General features: G+C 34.3%; 1 protein-coding gene across 5 annotated transcripts in view; it reads left to right on the top strand.

The window, feature by feature from the left end:
• Nucleotides 1-384: 384 nt before the first annotated feature.
• LOC143231959 (myocyte-specific enhancer factor 2C-like) overlaps nucleotides 385-12110 on the top strand; it is a 45920-nt gene continuing 34194 nt past the window's right edge. Inside the window, exon 1 of one of the 5 annotated variants that reach the window (XM_076466851.1) lies at nucleotides 385-827. The gene's annotated coding sequence lies outside the window, so the exon portion shown is untranslated. Of the gene's footprint in view, nucleotides 828-6798; nucleotides 7176-8095; nucleotides 8230-11221; nucleotides 11243-12110 lie in introns of those variants that run through there. The other 4 variants (XM_076466852.1, XM_076466853.1, XM_076466855.1 and 1 more) reach the window with 4 other exon arrangements.

Below are 12110 nucleotides of genomic sequence, written 5' to 3'. Positions count from 1 at the left end.
AGTGTAAGACTAGAGGGAAGGCAGCTGGTCATCACCGCCAACTCTTGGACTACTCTTTTACTAATGAATAGTCACATTATAATGCCCCCACGACTGAAAGGGCGAGCATGTTCGTGTGCGACGGGGATTCGAACCCGCGATCTTCAGATTACGAGTCTAACGCCTTAACCCACCTGGCCATGCCGGGCCTAGAATTTGTTTCTCAATTCCTTTTGTAACAAATTTTCTTACTCAGTGTGGCTGAGTTAGAGCGGAAAAAGAAGTCCTTGAGGGAATGAACTTGCTGTTATTACACTAGTACTATCAACACACCAATCCTCTGATCCTTTCCACGTGCGTCATGCGGTCGTGTGTTTTACGTCAGGTTACTAAAAATAGCAGACCATGTATGGCTTCCTATGAACATCACAGGCCTTATTCTCCAATGCACGTATACAGTACAGACCAAGTATAGTTTTCGCTGTTAAATTGTTGACAGTAAATCTGTATATGAGCTCTGATTAATATGAAACTGTGATATTTAATCTGAAAATATTATCATTCGGATGGAAAAACAAAGAATGAGTCGATTTCGTTACGAATCCTAGGTTGTAAGAGCGATGTATCTTTAACGTAAAATCACATACACAGAAAAACGAGGTATTTTCGCAGACAGAAGTGAAAAAGGAAATTATTTATTTACGCTGACCTTCCAGCTAGCACGTGGTTTTGCCAGCCAACTTCACTCTAGAGCTAAATTTTCTGGCTGTCGTGATGTAGATAGCGCGTGACTTGACGTCATGTTTATACAAGATATTGTACCGATCAACAAAAATACAAATTATCAGGTAAATTGAAGTGATATTTTCTGAACAGACATTGATATGAAATTTAAACAAAGATGGTAAAGCTATATATGTGTGTGTGTATATATATACATACATATACATATATATATATATACACACATATATATTTAAATATAAAAATAAAGATAGAAAGAGAGACAAAATAACATATTTAAAATTACGTTTGTAAGTTAATTTTTGTGAATTTGATCAGTCGAAAGTAAGAAAGTAATATATAACAGTATAATTTTATGATGTGAAATAAATTATTTAGAATAATTTTTTATTCTTAAATAATAATATTTAAGACTTCTAGATATCGTACAAATAGGTGAAAATCAGTATTTAGATATACGAAACTCTAATATGTAAATAAAACTGAAAACCTGTATCGTAAATCACATGTACCCCTGAAATACCAATTCTTTTGAAAATAAGATGTGTTTTGCAGTGCAGCGTTACACGCAGGGGTTAAATTTAAATAACGCTAATTGCAGTAGTCAGTGAAAGGTGAAATAACATAGAATTATTCAAATATCTTAAAACTCACTTTTTTGATAATTTTACTATACATAGTACAGAGTAATGTATTATTTGCTCTAAATGAAATTTATCAATATTGAGAGAAAAAAATCGTATTAAATTCAACGATTTATCTCCATAAAATTATATTAAGTATAAGAAAATAGCTTATTGCATTTATTACTAAATGTTACAACGGCTTTAGCTTTAAATTAAAAGATGAATAGGATTCATACAATAGTCACTTTTGCATGGATAAACAAGTTATATTTAGTGGTTTGATACAAACCAATCTATTTATCACTCATTTTTAAATCAGTATCTAGAATAAGTTAACGTAGCAATAACTAATTATAAGATGATTAGTTATATTTTAACAAACATCACACAATACGTCTTGGAAACAGAGACAAAACCTTTTAAAGCTTCATTCTGATGTCTTTAATTACGAAATGCGGCGTTAGAAACTTAATATGATTTGAAAGCCATGTTATACATAATCAGAATTCTTTTAATACACTAATTTACCAATTTTGGGATCATACAATTTGTTTCGTAATTACTTTATATTTGTTAGACTTACTTCATGAAGACTTATTTTTGATCGTTGTGGTTAAAAAACGAAGCAGAATAGAATAGTTGTTCTGTGTTTTTTGCATTTTATGCTTGATTTAAAAAAAAACACGTGTGCAAAAGTATACTCTACATTTTCAAGCATAAGTGTTATCTATATGTCCAATTTTGATGTCCACACATTTTGACGGATCTGAACCAAACTTGTCATGCACTCGTAGTGTCTTAAGGGGCAATCATATATGCTTTCCACGACACTCTTGGAAAGCCACTCTGAATCTTCATGTATATATTTGTTATGATTCTCAATTAAATTCAGTTTGTACCTTTAGGGAGTTCCGAAAAGTGTCATAGGCGGGAAACTGTTTAGACCTGACCCCCTATGTCACTCCCGAGGACCTCCATTTATTCCCTATAAATCACTGCCAAATTTCGAGGACGCCCAGGGAGTAACAGAAGGAGGGGGTAATGTTGGTATTTCATCACCTGTGTTACATCTCAGGATCTTTATATGACTGGTTTCAACCAAACACAGGTAGTTCCGGGAAAATGTCATAGGCGGCAAGCTGTTCTGATCTGACCCTTCTACGTCACTCTCGAGGACCACATTCATTCCCTATGCTCTTTTATTAACTCATGCCAAGCATCGAGGGCACCCTGTGAGTAACAATGGGGGTGGTTACGTTCGTGTCTCCTCCTCTACGTTACTTTCAAAGTTCTCTGTGTATGTTTGTAGCCACCCGTCACACCTTTAGTTTTTGATCGATGTTATTCAGGTTTTACAAGCATCCTTATGGTCCTACGGGAAGTGACCTAAGGTGGTCGGTTCAGACCTTATCTCCATGTTACTCTTCAAGGTCATCCCTTACCTGTTTACGTTAATTCTTGAGGATTTTTTTTTTTATCGGCCCGAATTAAATTTAACACACTTTTACTTCATTCTAGGGAGTGACGTAAGTGGTTGGCTTTCAAACTTTACCCCATAGACCACTCTTCAGACAGGCCTACATCTTTGCTATGCGTTAAATGGTTCGTTAGCTAGTTATTAATCAATAAATTATTCCTGAGGACTATGGTTTGATTGGTATTTCGAATACGTTTATTTTTTTAGTTCTTTATCTGCTTATGTAAATCAGATATTTTGATAGTTTTTTTATTCTAACAAAAATCTGTCTGCGCGCGCACCAAAAGTCATTCTAGACTGAAACCTAGACTAGAAGATCATAATCTAAACACACACACACAAAGAAAATTCGATTGTGATAAAAATGATATAAACTTATTTTAAATATTCGTTTTTCGTAAACTATGATTTTAAAGACTATTTTATTTATCAATCATTGAGTTAAAATAATAACTTATTTTAACGATAACCTTTGTTTCATGAAAGAAACCAAAATATTTTGCGCTGCAAGTAAAAGGAATTTGAAACTTTCTATTATAGCACTTTCTATCTCGTTTCATCTAACCTTTTTCAGCAATTGTTTTCAAACTTGAAGCTAAAATAATCGATTTGAGTGATCACGCAGGACGAATACTTTAATCATTCTCAGGTAATCTAGATATCAGTCTAATACATAATTATATAGAGAACGTACAATGAAAATGAGAACCGTGAATAATTACGTAAATAGAGGTGTGAAGCATTATTTTAAGCAAAAGACAATTAAACGGCGTCTAGAAATCAAGTATTTAATGTCAGTTTCACAACATAGACAATATGTTTAGAGAAATATCATGTCTACCTTTATGTAGAAAGTCTCAACAACAGTTAAGAATGTATCGCGTATACAATACTGTGAGAGATTCTTTGCCTTAGACTTTGCTCTCGTACATGATGTGATCAATGCGTGACTTGGAGGGTGCACGTGAAGTGCTGTCTGCATGCAAACTGGCACGTGGAGGCGTTGCCAAGAGTAACTTATTTTAAAATTAATATATATATATATTTTTTTGTGACCTGGATTAATTAACATGCTTATTAGAAAAGCCCGGGAGGTTGAGTCGTAGGTGTCACTTTATAATTAGTGTCTGTTTCGTGTATTGATCACGTGGTAATTTGTTAATCTGTTGTCAGAATCCCTGTAGTTTTTATTTTTATTTTAAGAATGCATATTTAAACAGATACAGAACTGTATGCACTTTTTGTAGTCGTCGAAAATTTTATCGGGTGTAATTAAATAGCTCTTCGAAAAGTGAGGTGTTTAAAGGGGACTTCTCTATACACACACATATATGTCAGAAAGTACATGAGAAATCCGTAAGGACACTAGAAGATTGAGTAAAAGTAATGCTCTTGTAATTTATCGTAGGGTAAAAACGTTTGAGTATATATATATATATATACGTAAAATATTCCACTACACGTTTATACGATATAATAATTTGTGTGTTCTTCTCCACCCTACCCTATCCTTTGAAGACAGTAACTCGTACCAGAAACCTTGTTGATAGAGTTTTACATGGAGGAAGAGAAGACGGTTATTTGCAGCTCACCTATTAAGCCTATTACTTCGTTTGGTATAAAGAACGGAAAAGTTCCATCTACATATTAAAAAAAAAAACTTCCAAATGCTATAACAATAAAAATAATGACGTTTTGGTTTTGAAAATAATAAAAAATGAAGTACTTGGAAACATTAGGATATAAGGAAAAGTTATTGATTTATTATTATTATATACTGTGATACTTAAGCAAGTGGTCTTGGTTCATTAATATAATTGTTACAGTCCTTTAGTGGTTGAACTTTATTGGTTGCTCACTTTCAGAACCTTAGAAAGACAGTCCCGATCTTTCCCTTTGGAAATTTTGTCAGAGTTCATTAGCGATGAATCATTGTCTTACAGAACGGTGTAATATGATGTGCATTCTCGTATATATTGGTTCTAACTTCTACTTAGATAGCGACACTCACCATGTTATCGTTTACATAAATCGACATAATGTGGATATGGAACATTACTCGTTCGATGGACTTTTGCCAATCCGTTGAAAGAGGTCACGCAACGAGCATACCGACATCTGGTGCTTAACGTTTTCTTTTTTGAAACACGACAGAGCTGAGGGAGTCGCATACACACAAGAAGTGCCGTTAGAGAAAAGCCAGCGAGTAAACGGATCACGTAATACATATTACTTATTCCATAGTTTATCGCTGGTTATACGAAAACAGCTTTATCATATATTTCTCACTCAACTATTAAACGTTAGAAAGATATACTTTCAGATACATCTTTAAATATATATATATATATACATATACAAAGTAGGTAGATATTTTTCACGCATAAATTATTAGGCAATTAAAAATATATAGTTGTATAGTGGATTTTATTTTAAAAGGTTTTGAGGAGGGATTGAGTCATAAATGCAATCAGAGGGTCGTGGTTTCGAATCCCTGTCACACCAAACATGCTCGCCCTTTCAGCCGTGGGGCGTTATAATGTATGGTCAATTCCCCTTGGTAAAAGAGTAGCCCAAGAGTGGGTGGTGATGACTAGCTGCCTTTCCTCTAGTCTCACACTGCTAAATTAGGCGGTTAGCGCATTTCGTTCTCGTGTAACTTTATGCAAAATTCAAAACAATAAAAAAATAGGATAATCGAGCTCGCGATTTTAACAATGTAAATCTGAAGACTTACCACTGTTCCACTGGGATGTATACGAAACAATTTACTTGCAGAAACAGCAGGTTCTCTTGGCAGGTGTTCTCACAAAAGTATTACGTATGTGGACTCATTCTTTTGTTTTGAATTTCTCGTAAAGCCACACGAGTGCTATCTGTACTAATTTAGCAGTGCAAGACTAGAGGGAAGGCAGTAAGTCGTCACCACCCACCGCTAACTCTTAGGCTACTCTTTTATCAACGAACAGTGTGATTAACTGTACCGTTATAACATTCCAACGGCTGAAAGTGCGAGCATGTTTGTGACCCTCAGATTGCGAGTCCAGCTCCCTAACCACTTGGCCATAGCAGACCATTAATTATATTAGTCACAGTTTAAGCAACGCAGGTGAAAATCAGTTGTTTCTAAACTGTTTATGAGCTAAGAATGACCGGGTCTAATCAACGCTTTTTCTTTATGGGACTAATTGAATTATTTAATGCGTTTATATATGCAGTTTCTGATGCTAGCTGACTTCGTGTTTGTAATACGGACTGTAATAAGGTATAATCTGAGATTCTGAATATCTCTAGTTATACTTCGTTACCTCTGTTTGAACTTGTGAGACGCAATCTCGCGCAGCATTATAAAGTTAGTCTGGTTTCGATAAGAGTAAGATGGTTTTGTAAAACTTACGAAAAAACTGTTTTTGCTGGTTATGTTAAAGCTTAACACAGTGTATAATTTCCTTTATACTTACTTGGAATTAATAGGAGTGTCCTTTGAGTTCTCTGAATACTTGTACTTGTTTTTGGTTTAATCACGTGATTTCTTCGAGATCATGTACCACATGAAAAAAGATCGTCGCTTAAATGCACTAACATGGGTGAAATAATATACTTTAGTGATTTATTAATTCCAAGAAGCACTTAAAACAACTAGCAAACTGAATTTAATACACATTATAAAAACAGTTCTGTTTAAAGTGGAAAAACAGATTAATTTTAATTGTTGTTTAGTGTACCAAAAATATTTGTGTGTGAGAAAAAACGCTATAATGAAAAACGAAATGTCACGGCCTATTTATACATTTTTTTTTCTTCCTGATACTAACCATACACTTAGGTGATAACCAGTGATGTAGCCGTAAAACCATACAATCAACACATGCAACATCTTTAGTTACTGAATGGTGCTTGAACAGAAGGAGCTAAAAAAAAACAACAAAAAACTAATTATTGGCGTGGCGCCATTTTCCTTATGAGCTGGATAGCAGCGCGTTCCTGCCACGGGCACGTGAGACGCGCCACGCGACAGGTCCCTCTCGACTATCCTGTGGCAAGAATTGCTGGTTAATACTGTGCATGCTCCTCTTACCTTATTTGGAAACGAGACTTTCGCGGACAACATTATGAAATTTGAGTGATGTCGAAAAGAATTTTATCTGTATTCTGTGGCTACAAAATGCGGCCTTACTTGAAGACAGCACAACTAAAGTCGTCTATGGTGACGTTTTTTTTAAATATGAAGAAATTATAGCTTCATTTATTTGTTCTACAGTAACTTTATGTTTATCTCTCATGACAATTAATGGAAGAGTTCGTTCAGTTGTCATGATATCTTAGCTATATCATATAACAAGTATTTGGTAAGAAAATTGTGGGTTCAACTTAACTGTTTATGGTTTTTTATATTCATAGTATTGTTAAGACATTAAAATTTGTTTCTGACAAAATAACCAACAAATGAAAAGTAAATTAAATCAAATATCCAACTGTACAAAGTTAAAAGTATTTTTTAATGAAAATTTAACTAGCTTTCTCAATAACTTTTAATTCAAAAACAGTCTGTTGAATACCAGCCCCAATCATTATAACACTGGATATATTTTGAGAATGAAAGGTTAGGAGACACAGGATCATATCTACATATATGAATTTGCTCCGAAATTCAGTTAACTATATAGTAGTGAGTTTCAAAAGGGAGGACATGGCGTTGTGATTAGCGTGCGGATCGTAAACCAGAAATGTCGAGATGTATGTTAACAGAGTGATGGTGAAATCCACCTAATTAAAAGATTTGTTGGTGACTGCTGTTGACTAGCTACATTCCTTGTAGTTAAATAACAGATTCCAGGCTGGAGTCTTCGGGAAATACACAATATATATATATTACTGTTAAGTTAAATTAATGGGCGGTAAGTTCTAGAAGGGCCCTGTGTAAAACGTGTATTAATCATTCATTTAGAGACTCTTTCTCAACATTCTAAAAATGAAGTTAGATGCATTTCAGCTTTAATGCTGTGCAAATATGAATAGTTAATAAGTAAAGAAGCTGTTAGTAATTTTCATTTACAAAAACAGCTTATATGAAACTGACATCATTGAAAATATATATTAATTTTTCACCAAAGGCTGAATCGTCATATATTTTAATCTTTTAAGTGCTATCATATTACCAGTTTTAATAAAGTAATATCTCTTAATTTTTAATGCACTATCATGTTATAGATTTTATAAAAAAAATATTTTTTTATTTATAAGTCCTTTTTGTTTGACTTTGCTTTAGCGTAAAACTACCTAAGGGGGTTATGTGAGATGCGTTCGCCACGGGGATCGAAGCTGGAATTCTAACGTTACAAGCTATCAAGTTTACCTCTGAGACACAATTTGATATTTTTTTGCGCACCATCATGTTATTAGGTTTGTAGGAACGGTGTATTTTAAACATTTAGACACCGTAACGTTTTCTATATTGTAAAAACAGTAGCTTAAAAACCACGATGAGAGGCCCAGCATGGCCAGGTGGTTAACGGGCTCGAATCGTAATCTGAGGGTCACCGGTTCGAATCCCCATCGCACCAAACATACTCGCCATTATAACGCCCCCAGGGCGTTATAATGTGAAGGTCAATCTCACTTTTCATTAGTAAAAGAGTAGCCCATGAGTTGACGGTGGGTGATGATGACTAGCTGCCTTCCTTCTAGTTTTACACTGCTAAATTAGGGACGGCTAGCACAAATAACCCTCGTGTAACTTTGCGCGAAATTCAAAAACAAACAAACAACAAACATCGTTTGTTTCTCTTTATCTCTTTTGGTTGTAATCTTTAAACAATTTCTGATTGTGTAGTGGTAATATCTATGTAGCTATTGTTAGGAAATAAAAATATTTTAACAGCTTCTACTTAAGGCTTAATGAAAAAATATTTAGAAATAAATAAAAGTTTATGTAAGTCAAGCAGAAGTGTAAAAGAAAAAAAAAATGTTGATGCATAGCCTAGTTGTAGAGTTTGAAATGTTTCTTTCGCGCGTATTTGTAAGATGGTATTTAACCTAGAAATCTCTTTAGAAACTACTGTTAGTTTCATTGGTACTTTTGTAAAACAATGGTACTGTTTTTATGTTGATTTCATGTACTTCGCCTTGCATGAACGTCTGTTAACTAATAGTCTTGCGTATAATTCAGTAATGTTAACATGGTAAGTACTTTCTATATTGTTTAAGTATGCTAACATTACTCCAGTTAGTTATAAAATATACATTTAAAAGTACCAGCGGTCTATTTATCAATGTTTATTTCTTTTGGTCAAGTAGAATTCCATGATTACAATCAAACTCGTATTGGAAGTTTCCACTTAAACTATACCTTAGGTACAAACCGAATGAACGGTCATCTTTCCAGACACTTAGAATTTAAGCATAGACGTTTCTAATTTTAAACAACTAGACAGAGGAGAAGCAGCCAGTCAGTAGTACCCACCACCAAAAGGGCTTTGAATGGCTCTTTTGACTCTCGACGTTCTTACTCGCCCTCAGCTGGAAATGTGGAATCTAATCATCAACATTATGTTTTGAACCCCTGACTCTTCCATAAGGTGGAATCTAATCATCAACATTATGTTTTGAACCCCTGACTCTTCCATAAGGTGGAATCTAATCAGAAACATTATGTTTTGAACCCCTGACTCTTCCATAAGGTAGAATCTAATCAGAAACATTATGTTTTGAACCCCTGACTCTTCCATAAGGTGGAATCTAATCATCAACATTATGTTTTGAACCCCTGACTCTTCCATAAGGTGGAATCTAATCATCAACATTATGTTTTGAACCCCTGACTCTTCCATAAGGTGGAATCTAATCAGAAACATTATGTTTTGAACCCCTGACTCTTCCATAAGGTAGAATCTAATCATCAACATTATATTTTGAACCCCTGACTCTTCCATAAGGTGGAATCTAATCATCAACATTATGTTTTGAACCCCTGACTCTTCCATAAGGTGGAATCTAATCATCAACATTATGTTTTGAACCCCTGACTCTTCCATAAGGTGGAATCTAATCATCAACATTATGTTTTGAACCCCTGACTCTTCCATAAGGTGGAATCTAATCATCAATATTATGTTTTGAACCCCTGACTCTTCCATAAGGTGAAATCTAATCATCAACATTATGTTTTGAACCCCTGACTCTTCCATAAGGTGGAATCTAATCATCAACATTATGTTTTGAACCCCTGACTCTTCCATAAGGTGGAATCTAATCAGAAACATTATGTTTTGAACCCCTGACTCTTCCATAAGGTGAAATCTAATCATCAACATTATGTTTTGAACCCCTGACTCTTCCATAAGGTGAAATCTAATCATCAACATTATGTTTTGAACCCCTGACTCTTCCATAAGGTGGAATCTAATCATCAACATTATGTTTTGAACCCCTGACTGTTCGATAAGCAGCACAACACATCAACACCTCAGGCACTCTCGTTCTAATTACAACCAAACAAAATCATTTTTCTGTGTCATCTGAAGTGATTAGACAGAATTTTGGTTGGTTTAGTTTCTCGTTGGAAATATAAATCTGACTATGCAGTTCCATTTAACAAGTATGTACACTAGGAGAAATTTGCCTCCTGTCGAGAGACGGTTCATTTCGTTCTAATAAGACAAAAGCTGCTATGGAAATAAGTAATTATCAACATCGCCAATCATGGAATGATTTACACAACTTGTCCTAAATGGCATATACGTCAGTCTGAAAACAATGACCACAAAAAAAAACCTATGAAAACAAGTCTTTATTATTTAGGTTTTAATAAAATTTGATTAAAATTTACCTGGTTTGTAGTCAAATGCCTCCAGGAACAGAGAAAACACTCACTGCTGTTTTTTCAAGTAAAAAAAAACAAGATAAAACGACTTATGGTAGAGGTATATAACATCATAGTAAATATGGGTTTGGCGTAAGCCTTATCAGAATGTTGATATACATATATTAACGCGAAATAATTATCTACTTGTTTTTATTGAAGATATTAGAAAATTCGTTAGAAGTTTGCTGACAAGAGAGTACAGTAGACATACACCGGTTTGTTTACTTCTCAGAAGGGGAACAGAGCTTGACATTTTATATGCTGTGAATGGCTATTAACCAGAATACTTGTAGACTCACATCACACCAGCTTAACAAAGCAAGGAACGTCTACAATTCTTCTGTTATAAAGGATACGTCATGAACGACGATTTTTAATCTGTCTAAACTTGAAATATAGTTTTTCTACCGCATAAGAGACTTTTAAAAGTGGGTTGATGAAATTTTGATGCCAGTAGAATATATCACTTTGAAAAATATTCAGTTCATTTAAAAAGTTACATAATTAATTTGTTCGGCACAACTTGTAGTACGTGCACTCTGTGTTGTTATGGTAAGTTTTCTCGTTTTGCTAAACTTTGTACCACGTAAACTTCGTGAGACACAGCCTTTTGAAATTTTCTTTAGACGATAGACTTAGAAATAGACTTTTCGCTACGCAACAATAAGTTGACTTCACACACAGAGACGTGTTTGGGTCATGTCCACGTGCAGTGCGTTTCTGCACCGGAAGTTTATTGGCTTACATGGTCTCATCATTTCCGGTGTGTTGAACCAAAAGACAGACCTCTTGGTAGAGAAGCAGCCAGAAGTACTTATTTGTTCTTGACTTTTAAATTCTTATCAGTTGGACACGCATGTCCTATCCTTTACAAATTATACCTCTTCTTCCCCTGTTCCCCCCCTTCTGTTTCTAAAATGCTGAAAAACATATCATAACATGTAACTTTCAGCAGTACTATACGATCATATAAATATTTAATATTTTTCATTGCCAGAAATTTACTGTAATAATCATTGAAAAAAATAAACGTTTTTGTCGTTGTCTCCATTAAAGTGGTATAACTCCTTTCTTTTATTTGAAGTAAAAGTAAACGTATGTATTGACAAACATATATGAACATATAATTCTTACTATAACGTCATCAGACAGGAAATGTTCACAAAGTGTCAATGTACATACTTATGCAAATAAAACTAACCGGTAATTTGAACATTGTTCGATCTGGTATTAATGTTTTGTTATCTTTAATTGAAAAACCAACCGATTTGTATAGACTCGTGTACGTATTGTTTGTATAATACGAAACTTGGCTCGCTGAAAGTGACATGATTTATTGTTCTCTTTGTTACACGTTGCTTCCATTCTGTATTACCGTTAAGCCTTAATATGTGCTCTTTGTACGAAAACAGGAAACTTC

The sequence above is a fragment of the Tachypleus tridentatus genome, chromosome 11 (genome assembly GCF_004210375.1).
Source record: "Tachypleus tridentatus isolate NWPU-2018 chromosome 11, ASM421037v1, whole genome shotgun sequence".
Lineage (NCBI taxonomy): Eukaryota > Metazoa > Arthropoda > Merostomata > Xiphosura > Limulidae > Tachypleus > Tachypleus tridentatus.
The sequence above is the reverse complement of the archived record's forward strand: the minus strand, read 5'-3'. Positions and strand labels throughout refer to the sequence as shown.